The sequence below is a fragment of the Hipposideros armiger genome, unplaced genomic scaffold, assembly GCF_001890085.2.
Source record: "Hipposideros armiger isolate ML-2016 unplaced genomic scaffold, ASM189008v1 scaffold_1, whole genome shotgun sequence".
Classification (NCBI taxonomy): domain Eukaryota; kingdom Metazoa; phylum Chordata; class Mammalia; order Chiroptera; family Hipposideridae; genus Hipposideros; species Hipposideros armiger.
In genome coordinates this window covers 1,652,496-1,665,057 of record NW_017731351.1, presented here as the reverse complement: position 1 = coordinate 1,665,057, position 12,562 = coordinate 1,652,496, and the positions used below count along the sequence as shown (strand labels likewise).

The following is a 12,562-nucleotide window of genomic DNA, read 5'->3' as shown; positions in this document are numbered from 1 at the left end:
ATTGCTTTGGGAAATAATCTAAATAAAATCTGGTTTGCAGGGTGAATATGGGCTCTTTGGTTTGCTATTTTTTAAGGTATTTTGCTTTTTTTTTTTTTTGGCAAATGATAATTGATAGACCGATACAGTTTAACTATTTCTCTTTGTTGTGCTGTAACCAGAATAGAAATTCTTCCATTGTTTTCCTCTCTGCTTTTTAGTCTCCCCTATTCTCTGACACATTCCATGGTATGACTATTGATCATGTTAAGTGACCAATTATTGCTTTTCCTCCCTCCTAATAGAAAAGAAATAGCAGTAGGTTTCTTCTTTAAATGTTCTGTGGAATTCACCAGTGAAGATATCTAAGCCTGGTGCTTTCTTTTTGGAAGGTTTTTAATTTTTTTGCAATTTAATTACTATAGGAATATTCAGGTTATCAGTGTATCCTTTCTTGAATGAGTTGGTGTAGATAGTGTTTTAAAAGGAATTGGTCCATTTCATCTAAGTCATCAAATTTGTGGGGCTAGTTAATCATAGTATTCCTTTATTCTTCTTTAGATTTCTTCATATTCTGTAGTTATATTCTCTGTTTCCTAACTGATATTTGTAATTTATGTCTTTTAAATTTTATTTTTTCATAGATTGCCTGGCTAGAGACATCAATTTCATTGATTTTTTTTTTTTAAAGCAGGTTTTGGTTTGGTTGATTTTGTAAAATTGTTCCCTATTTTTAATTTCTTTGATTTCAGCTATGATTTTTATTATCTCTTCTCTTGCTTCCTTCAATCTTAAATTGCTTTTTCATTTTCTGGTATCCTATGATGGAAGTTAGGTTATTGACTTTAAATGGATTTCTTTCTAAACATCACCAACGGGTTTTGTCATTGTGAAAAGTCTAAATTTTTAAACAGATTCTTGGTCTAGGGGCTCATATTCATCAGCTTCTTAGCACCTGTCTCATCCCCAGTCATTTTTCCAGAGCAGACCAAGCTTTTTTTTATGTCTTTTCCAATGTTATCTGGAATTAATTTATAGACCACTTCTTTCAAGCCATTGGTCTGCACCTCTCGGGTCATGATTTCCATCATCTTCTGGATTTGGTGGACCTATTGATGCTGAGCATAAGAGATCTTCTGAATCTGATTGCTGCATTTTTTAGTAAAACCATCACAGAATAGATGAAGCAAATAACGACTGATAGTCTTGACATCAGCATAAGCCTCAATCATGGTCTGCCATTTTTTGACCATGGAGCACATTTTGTCATGGGTAAGAGCCACACCACGGAAATTAGGCAGGGAGTTTTTGCCTTGAACATCCTCAGTCATTAACTTGAATTTTCTAAGTGCAGTTTCATCATTCTGCAGATCAGCTAGGCTCACTTCAAAAACACAACCCTTCAGACCATCAGATGCGATTTGGGTTCCTTGAGTTCTCATGACTAGCGTTTCCCCAATATTTCTTATATTGAACATAGCTTTCACATCATACCAATCTTTCTTAGAAAATGTATCAACCACTTTTTTCTTGGCTCTCTTCTTGCCACCTTTTGTAAGACACTCTTGCCAACTGCCATGGTTCTTCTCAGAGATACAAAAGGTGGTTTATTTTCTAATATATTTAGTATTATAAATTTCACTGTAAACAATACTTCTGCTGTATCCTAAAATTCTCGTTTATTATTGTGGTAAATATACATAACACGGAATTTACCATTGTAATCGTTGTTAAGTGTATAATTTAGTGACATTTCTTTACGTTTGCTGTAGTGCTTTTGATTTAAGAATCTGGTTTTGATTCATAGTTAGCATCTCTCTGCTTAATTGGCATCCATTCTTACATGTTGTACACTTTCTATATCAGAGCCATTAGCGTATTAAACAGAACTTTAAAAAAAATCTCAGTCTGACAATTTCAATATGGTGATTGTTGTCTCCTGATATTGAGTTTTTCTTGCCTTTTGATGTGATTTGTAATTTTTGGTGAGAGCAGGATGCGATGTATTGAGTAGTCATTACTGAGGTAAAAAGCTTTAAAGTGATGATTTATGCTGATTGATCTAGGAGTTGGGCTATATTTAACATTTATTTCAACTCTAGGAACCCACTGTGTCCTTGTTTTTATCCCTATTCTTGGTTTCAGTGCTTTCCTAGATACTCTTCCTTGACAGAGTCTATGTCTTACAGCTTTTCCAGCTTCAATCTATTGTTTCCCTTCTGATTTACTTCCATCTTCAAACTACCTCCTACCACTAAAGCAGATGGGCTACCACATCTGAATAAAACCTTGGGCTTCTTGCAGAGAAAGCTGGTGCCAAACTTTCTTCTCTATAACCTGTGTAATTTACCAGTGAGGACGTAATGAAAGGCTGCAGATGCCTTCATGAGCTGGATACTGGGATATCTTTGAACTTTGTGCAGTGTTTGGGATCTATTTGTTTGAGGTCTAGGTCTTTTTCACTGTCTGTAATAGATTCCTACATTTATGGCTTCCAATAATCTTGCCTCTGGGCATTCATGCTTGTGCTGGGAATCCCCAAGTCTATTCTCAGCCTCGATGATTCACTGTGAGGACTCACAGAAACTGTTATACTTATGGTTACAGTTTATTACTGTGAGAGGACTAACTTTTTATAATAAAGACCTCTTATAAAGTGACATAAAAATACAATTAACTCAAAAGAAAATATGCAAGTGATATAATTAGAAAATTCGCAAATGATGAAAAAAGCATTTTGAAGGGTGCTCAAATTCACTACAGTAGAGTAATGCAAATTAAAACATCAGTGAGATATAGCTTTTATCCATGAGAATGACAAATTTAGATAAGGGTATTAATATTTATTGCTAATAAGAGTGTGGAATTAAGGGCCACATATGAGGGCCAGTGACACTACCCTCTACAGCTAAGATGCTGAACAACAGTTCAACCTGGAGCTGGGCTGCCGTGAGTCGCTGGCGACGGCGTACGCTGCAGCCCCTGCTGCAGTGGGTTGCCATGGGCTACCGTGTGTAGCCAGCAGCCAGCATGAGCGGCCAGCAGCTGCTGTGAGCAGCCATCCAGAAGCCGGCGACTGATCTGCCTCGCCCGGGAAGAGCGCAATGATGGTGCCAACTTGGGCCAGTGAAGCAACATCCTCCACAACTAGACTGAAGAACAAAAGGACAGCAACTTGTCTGTTCCCCTTCCCCCAATTCCCCAATAAAAATCTTAAAAAAAATAATTGTGGAATTAAGAAAATTCCCATATTTTGCTGGTGAATATTTGAAATGTTATAGGCCTTTTGTAAGCACTGAATATGTTGTAAAGGTAAATTTTCCAAAGGACACAAAACTAATTCAAACATATATGATAGTTTTAACTATAAAAAATCATTTTTAAAAAAATGTTTTAGAGTCTATTGATGGAGATGTACTTCTGGGGTGGCTTGGCCTGACTAAAGGAAGAAATCTCAAGAAAAAATGTATCTTTTGCTTTATCCTTTATTGCTATCTGCTTAGCCTTCAGAGACATACAATTTATAGTTACTTTTATTCACAAGAATTGTTTACTTCTTTAAGTCATACATAACTGCCTTGGCCGGGAATATTTTCCATTCTTGCCTTAGTCTAACTTCAAAATTTGGTTTGTCATCTTGAGTAATTTCCATGAAGCTTTAATGTTTGCTTCCCATCTTCTCCCATAATTACCTGGTTCTGTGATTATCACAGCATTCTTAACATTATTCTGTAATCAATTATTTAACTCTATGGTCTCCTGCATTCGATTCTAATCTCCTTAAGAACAGTGATTATGGGTCCGGCCGAGTGGCTCAGTTGGTTAAGAGCTTGCTCAAGAGTGAGAGCTCTGAGCAACAGCGGTTCGAGTCCAGCCCGAGCTGAGCCACCGCTGAGCTGCCAACAGGTGGCAGGATGGCTCAGTTAAAAAAAAAAAAAGTGGTAAAAAAGAACAGTGATTATGTGTTCTTTACTTTGTATGTCCAATCTTTAGGGATCTTTAAAAAAATATATAGAATGTGTCTAATAAATTTTTATTTCAACAAGGTCAGGGATTAAGTAAATTTCAAGAATGACTTTGGTAGATAACAGTATAGTTCTAAACATGATGTCTGGTGCATATAGAAGCTTAATAAATAACATATTGAATGGATTTTTAAATGTGTGAAATGGAAACAGATAGCTTATTTTTTAAAAAGTAATATCTATAGCTCAAAAAATGCTTTTTAAGGAGTTGTCTTTAGCATGTAAGACAAAATGGAGCCCACTCTAAATAATTTTTCATCAAGTCAACCATTAGAAAAGAGTGTGTCTATGTTATACTCCTGCAGATAAGAATAAAAGCACGTGCTTCTAGTAATTGTCTGAGTCACATATTAAGTACTGAGCTCAAGTGAACCACACGAGAAGAATCTGGACTTGGAGTCACTGGATGTCCTTCTGTGGATACAGAAATTTCCAAAATACACTGAGTAGGCATAGTCTTAGTTGTAATCAGTAATAACTAATTGTGGAAATCTTAATATAAAAGTTAAAAAAACAGATTTTATTTAAAGGATATTGGAGCTCTTACAATCTGGAGGGGTGTTGAGATGGACTGGAATATAAAGAGGGAAAATGGGAAGTCTGAGGTTCCAGGCAGCAGAAATCGGAGCAAGTGTATTATAATATAAGATCAGGCAGGTTTTTTACTACTGCTACTGATGGCCATGAATTTAACTTTTCTCAACTTTGTCTCACACTTAAACATTTCTTTGACCTACATAAGGACCGTGAGATAGAGGATCTGGCTTCTGCAACTGTGAGAGGTGGCCATTCCCTCCCACTCGTGCTCCAAGGGAAGAGGGTATTGGGCTCTAAACAGCCAAAAAGAGAAATATATATAGCCAACCAACAGAAGTTGATGACCACATAGTGGTATCCATCAATGGGACCATCTTATGAATTTAAACCTAAAGTCTAGTTGAGATAAATCAGGAAATGGAATGGTGTTTCAACAAAGGAACCCAACCTTGTTCATAAAAGCAGTGTGACACATGTTGACAATATGGAACGTTCCTTTCTTGTGCCTGATGGGAACGTCAATGATGTGAGTATGAAAATGCAAGGATAAATCTTTATAAAATGGAAGACTCAGGTAACTATAAATCCCAAGTCTTTTGTGATCAATATTTGACATAAATCCTACTATTAAATAGAATAGTGTCTCGTTTAGGTCCAGAAACTTAGTTACACAGGGATTTTTTAAAAGATTATTAAAGAAAAGGGAACATTCAAGGGAGTCGCCAAGAAGGATTAGTGTGCCCTGGGAGTATATGGCAGGAGTTACCCGAACTCTAGTCATTGCTGTATTACACGCCACAGGCTGGAGCTGGGTATTTAATTATATTTTCCATACACATCTTGTGTTTAACAATTTGCAAGAAGACAGAGCAGAGGGAGAAGAAAACTTTTTTTTTAGTTCTTTTATCTTCCTACCTATTGAGCAGCTCCTAGGTATTTATTTAATAAGCTGAATCTAGAACTTTTAATTTATAGAATTCTTTGATACCTTTGGAATGAAAGGAAAAAAGATGAAGTAAAATCTCACAGCCAAAATATTTTTTTGGACATCAGTAATACATGGGGGGAAAACATAGCAAACAAGCAAGTTAAGGATCGAAGGAAGTGTGTCAAAGTTGTTCCAGAACCCTTTGGAGCTATCAGGGATTAAAAGAATTACATCATAAGGTACTTTGAGGAGCCCCATATAAATGGCCTATGGAATCATTACCAAATCCTGAAATACAGTACATTTACCTTCCCATTTGCGACTGTCAAAATGATTAGCAAAATTTCAACGGGCATATCTTTGTATATCCCCAGTTATGAGACAGACTAGTGATACATAACCAACAGAACTTCTATGGTTAGAGTGTCAGATTGGTGTAGGGTATTACATATATCAGTGCTAATACAGGTAAGCAGGCAATGACTTTTGTCAGTGTCTAGAGTTGATCACTTTGACCCTGTGTCTCACGGTGATTTCTGAAGTCCTTGCTAACTTGCATGCTAAATGGAGAAGATGGTTTGTGATATGGTATGCCTAGAGTTGCTAGCAAATTTGGTTGATGATGAGATTATTTTGGCATAAATTAACATAAGAAATGGGATCCTTGAGATCTTAAGATTGTCTGATGTTGGTGTAAATTATAATAAATACGTTATCATTATGTACTGATAGACTATGGAGTATTACTCAGAGCGTATTAGACTCACATCCAGTCTTTTTGTTAATTTTAAAATTTACTTTCTCACAATGTACATTTTTATCAAGTGTATACCAAAATGTCTTTCAATCTAATAAAAATATAAACAACCTATGTTGTCATCTCAGGAGGTTGGAGTTGGGGGTATGTAGGTGGGAATATTAATTTTATCTTTATATATCTTTTCATTACTTAATATTTTACAAAAGTAACTTCTAACAGTATTTCTTAAAATTTATAAAGACTCAAAATGGTATTTTAATTTTAAATAAAATTTTATTTGATGCTGATCATATTTATTTGAAGACAGTGGTCATCATACCAATCAAAATTTAAAGGAAATAAGAATATTTCTTTAGCAGGTTTATTGGGTCTGAAAGATTTTCTTATCGATATTCAGTCCATCAGATTTTCTTCTCATTTTTAAAGCTGTGAGTGGGAGAATATACTATTCTTGCTATCATAGTTGCCAACTAATGGTAAATCATTTTGAGCAGAAAACCGATTAGTTATTGTTTTTCTGTGGTTGGATGTAAGAGTGCTTTCTTATTAGAAAACAAAGAAACAAACAAACAAACAAAACCCCATAAAACAACAACAAAAGAAATCTTGGTGCACTGTTAGCCAATAATAGATTTTCTCTTTGGCTTAAGGTCTTTCCTGATCATAGCCTCAGAGCTTCCTTGAGGTAAATTTATAGCTTTGTGCATTTCACTTTTTTTTTAAGACATCAATAATTCTGAATTGGAATATTTTAAAGGTTCACAGAGACTCCAAGATGGATAACTGAAACAGATGCCAAGAAGACAACATGATATTCTCTACCAAAGGTATGTTAGTATTCTTCTTCGTTTTTAATTTGAAAAGGGCTATAATGGACAAATGTGGAAACAACTTGGTTTTAAAGCCAATAGTTTGCTATTTTAACAGGAAATTTGCTAAGAGAATAGATGTGATGCCTGTGAGTGGATTTATAAACAAGAATCATGTAGAGATATTTCCCTAACACAAGGGGTGTAGACATTTATTTTTTATGTTGATAAGGCAACTTATATTCCTAGTGACCGAGTATTACTCAAGTCCAAACATGTATTATCCAGAGTTCCTCTTACCTAGACAGTGGCTGATGTCCTCATTCAAAGCGTATGAATGTAAATTATGTTTTAAATTATGGATATGCTACAAAGCAGTTAGTTATTCAACGTGCAACCAATATCACACCAGTAGATTTTGAGATATTTTCTTTTAACTTTAAAAGGTAATGGAATTTCTGTATTTTCTGTGGCAAATTAACAGCACCATCTACCACCTTGAGTGTGATATTGATTATATCACTTTATAAAATCTGTCTGAGGTTTAAGTTACTGACTTGAGCATCTTATTGGTCTAATAATTGCATTTCAGTTTGCTCAGGGAAACCATGCCTGGATTAATTGAGCCATTATAGTTAAAGTTGGTAATAAACAATAATAGGAAATATTTGTCTGTTTAAAGTGCTGTTATTGCCTTTAACCATTTTGAATTATTAAACCATCCAAATCAATACTGCTCACTTATTTTTAATAATGAGTTCAATGACATAAAAGTAAACAGTTGTGGGAAATGACTTCCTTCTTGAAGCCCAGCGCAAGTTGCTATATATGCAGAGCGCAGAGTGAACTTGCAGCGGCTTTTGGCAGTTTAAAAATTATTGTTAATTAACTTTTCTGCTCAAATTCCTGCAAGCTCAACTGTAGTTGATGAGTTATCATGCTACAGCCAATAAATTCTGATGTAATTTCATAAACATAGTTATTTAACCTAAATTGGATTCTCCATCAATCGAGACAAATCAATTTTTAAATGCCGTATTATTGTGAGTTTTAATAATGCTGCTTTATGCTTATATTGGTTTACACTTAAAGAACTTAGCATTCTAATATTTCTGCAGAGAAAGTACTAAAATAGGAATATAATTAATGGTCGCCTACATAGAATGTATACTTAAAATGTATTTATTTACCAAAACTTATATGTAGCAAAATTGTACCGTGGTTTTTGATGCAAAGAGAAGTAAACTGGGAAACATGAGCTCCCAGCCGTAGTTTCAACCCTACCCCTTGTAATTTGCATGAACTCCAACAAGTCACGTAATTTACTGAGACTCAGTTTATGCCTCGACAAATGGAAATAATGTGCCAAGTTCTTTTTTTTTAAGATTTTTATTGGGGAATTGGGGGTTGGGAACAGCGTTGGGGAATCGGGAAAGGGGAACAGACAAGTTGCTGTCCTTTTGTTCTTCAGTCTAGTTATGGAGGACATCACTTCACTGGCCCAAGTTGGCACCATCACTGCACTGTTCCCGGGCCAGGCAGATCAATCGCTGGCTTCTGGACAGCTGCTCACGCTGGCTGCTGGCTACACGCGGTAGCCCATGGCAACCCACTGCAGCAGGGGCTGCAGCCTACGTCGTCGCCAGCGACTCAGGGCAGCCCAGCTCCAGGTTGAGCTGTTGTTCAGCATCTTAGCTGTAGAGGGCAGTGTCACTGGCCCTCATATGTAGGATCCGAACCGGGGCCTCTGGCATCCCAAGCCAGTTCTTAACCAACGCGCCACTTGACCGGCCCCCAAATTCTTGTAAAGATATAGAGTTGATGTATCACAAATGCCTTGGAAAGGATTTTACAAACACAGAGGGTTATGTTTATTGTCTATTGATTTTTCATTAGTTCAAGTGTGTTAAATTCACATTCTTAATTTCTATACAGCTATGTTTTATCTGAATTGGCTCTAAATTTGTTTTCAAAGTTATGAACTGTGTATAATTTTTTTCTTAGTTTAAGATTCAGTATGACTTGCTTCAGAGGGATCTACATTCATAAATAGGATGGAGGGAGTGATCTTTTAGGTAGTAAAATATGCAAAGCAGATCCCAGGTTAGAAGACTTATTCTGAGTTAACCCTGGAATATTTGATTCTGAAGGAATTTCAGGAATGATGATTCATTTCTGATTAATTTAATGAACATGTAGGCAAACCTTTGGTTAACGAAATTTGTGCTTAAAATACATGTTATATCAAGATAAAGTAAAATTCTACTGAAAGTTTAATTTACTATTTTTCTTAAAAAAAAGAAATGGAGATAAAATTGAAATGGATATATTTTGGTTTTGGATAGCTATTTATTGTGCTAAGCAAAACTAAATAACCAATTAATTCATGAATACAGCCCTGTATAACTATGTGTTACATGCTTATTGCCAGGTGCTGACTCTGCAAAGGTAGGGAAGAGTAGTTCTGGCTTTAGATGTTCCAAGCACAGTGGGGGATGATGACAGCAACGTGTTATGTGCCATAACAGGCACTTGTCTAAAATATTAAAGACATCAGGGAGAGATGTCACTGAGAGTGTTGGGAAGTCTTCCCAAGGGAGAGTGATTTGGAGCCAATATTAGTCCAACAGTTTTACATAAGGTCTTCCATTTTTATCTCTGTTCTCATATTTTATTTCAGTGAAAGAGGTTTTGGTATTACACTTTATATGTCTAAATTCATATTACTATTTTTAATACTCTGCCTACATGATCTCATAGAATTTTAGGTGAAGCAAAGATCCTCTATTTTCATATGATCAGTTTACAGGGAGTTCCACAGATGCCACAGCCTCAGAGTTGTTCCTGGAAGATGGAGGGCCAGAAAATGGGCAGGGTGCTACCTCTCGTCACACATCTATTTTCTGATTATGTTCTTAATTCCATTCAAATTCAGGAAGCATATGAAAGACTTAGATGTAGAGCATTTGTGGTTTTATTTTACATATATTTTATTTGTATCTACCTACAAACCTAAATTTGGTTATTGTAAGTTGATGAAGGCTTTCCAGAGAGAGAGAGAGGGGAGGAGATTGAGGGAGGCAGAGGGAGTGGGGAGGAAAGGGGACGCGGAGGGGGAGCGGAAGAGAAAGAGAGAAATGTTTACATGATTCACTATAGATAACAAAGCAACTCATTGGTGCAGGACATTGAAAAAAAATTCCGTGGTCATATGGGGAAACATAATTTGCATATTTGGATTTGTAAACGTTGCTTATGAACACCATGATTTCAATCCATTGTGAAGCCTCAAATGCCTACTCTGATTGAATGAATATGACTACATTTCTAAGGTCTTAAAGAGAGCAATCTATGAAATGTAAATCATTCATCAAATTCAAGTGAGAAATTTCAGTGCTGGTGAAAACTTTACCAATAGCTTGACATATGTGAATTATGTTGCATCCCAGTGCTAGCTTTTTCTCATAGGCCGTCCACCTTTCTGCCCTGATGAAACTTCCCACTGATTTTGATGTCAGCGTAAGAGCAGATTTCTTTTATGACCTGGTTCTTTATTTCACAGCAGTTATACTTGGCCAATGAAGAACACTGCAGTTGAAGGGGAAAAAAAAATCAGCTTTTCATTAATCCTGTGCATCTTTTAGGGCACCAATAAGAAACTCTTGATGCCTAGCCAGGAAATGAGTGGGTAACCCCATTATTGGTTTGTAGGCTTGATTTTATTCCTTTTGCTTGTCTTTCAGCAGGTAATATTCTATCTTAAGGTGACAATTTTAGGTCATGAAAATATCAATATTTAGCCATTATGATCCTTTTTAGTTTGTTGTATTCTCTTGGAGGTGATGAGGTATAATTATACCTTGAGCCTTGGTGGCTCAAGCAATGGACAATGGACTTTGATTCGAATCCCAGTTGTTGATCCAGATCAAAATTAATTACTCCTAGGTCCTTCTGTTGCAAGTTTTCTTATGAAGTCATGATTGCTATGCAGTCTGTGTTCACTGTGAGAATTATAGATTTACCTATTTTAAAGAAAATTTGGCTCTTCTGCTGCTTTAAAATGAGTACCAAGTTTCACTAATGTGGTTTCAGACATGTCAGGTTTTGTGTGTGTTGATTATTTCCTACCAAGACTCATTTCTCCCCATATCAATTTTTCTTATTTTCCGTGTCATTTTTTTAGACTCATTTTCCCTCCTCTATAGCATAGCATATCATGTAAAAATTTAGGCAGTTTGTTTTGTGTTTGTGTTAGTTAGATATGTTTTGGTTTAATTGTGTTTGTATCGAGTTATTAACTTACATGGAGTAAACTGTGAGATGTTCTCAGATATTCTAGACTCGGGAAGGCAAACTGCGGCTTGCGAGCCACATTCAAAGAGCTGCATATGGCTTGTGAGCCGCAGTTTGCCCACCCTGTATCTAGATCATTCTCTCTTTCATGATGCTAATTCAATTCTTTCATGTAGTTTTGGTCATTTGGTAAATTAATAATTAAAATTGATTAAGCATTATTTTCTGCATTGTATACCTGTGCTAAATGTTTCCATGCCTTATCTCATTTAATTCTCATAATACATCTGTAAGGGTTTCCCATTTATAGATACGAAACTGAGCCAGAATGAGGTTAAACAGTCTACCCAGTGTCACAGGCTGGTAGGTTGTGGACAGAGTTGGAACTGAGGCAGTAACTCTGGGATTGGTCTCTTCATTCTCTATACTCCACATCAGCAGAGGAAAAGGCCATGTACAAGTGATATAATTAAAGAGGCATGTTTGTATACTTTGTGTGTATATATATATACTGCATATTATACATGGTATCTATTTTTATTCTCTTAGACATAGATCTAAACATTTTAAAATAATATTTTCTACCATGATATAAAAATTGTCCTAAAATGTCATCGTGTAAAAAAACCCATAATTTACTTAACCATTGTCTACTTTTGAATATTTATATTGTTTTTAATTTTGACATCATAGAGAATACATGTTGATGTATTATAGATGCCATAGTCAGCTCAGACTGCTATAGCAATACAGAAACTGGGTGGCTTGTAAAAACAGAAATTTATTTCTCTTACTTCTGGAAGCTGGAAATCCAAGATCAGGGTACCATTGTGGTCAGGTTCTGCTGAGAACCCTCTTCTGGGCTGCAGACTGCTGACTTCATTGTGTCCTCACATGGAGCGCAGAGAGGAGAAGCGAGTTCTCCCATGGCACTTATAAAGGCACTGATCTCATTCATGAGGGATCTACCCTCATGACCTCACCTAACCCTAATCATCTCCCAAAAACCCCCCTCCTAGTACTATCACATCAGGGGTTAGGGTTCAACATATGAATTTAGAGGGAAAAACAGTTAGCCTATATTAACAATAAGTAATGGTTTCTTTCAGGTAAATTTTTAGACAGAATTTTGGGACCAAAGAGTTTGAGCATGATCTCTGATAAGTCACTTAACACTTTAGTGAAAGAAGCACTATATGTAGCACCCTCCCCCCAATAACTTTTTTTTTTT

At 36.0% G+C, this 12,562-nt stretch overlaps 1 pseudogene; it reads right to left on the bottom strand.

Moving 5' to 3' along the window:
- Positions 1-885: 885 nt before the first annotated feature.
- Positions 886-1,532, bottom strand: LOC109374762 (40S ribosomal protein S3a pseudogene; annotated as a pseudogene).
- Positions 1,533-12,562: the final 11,030 nt, after the last annotated feature.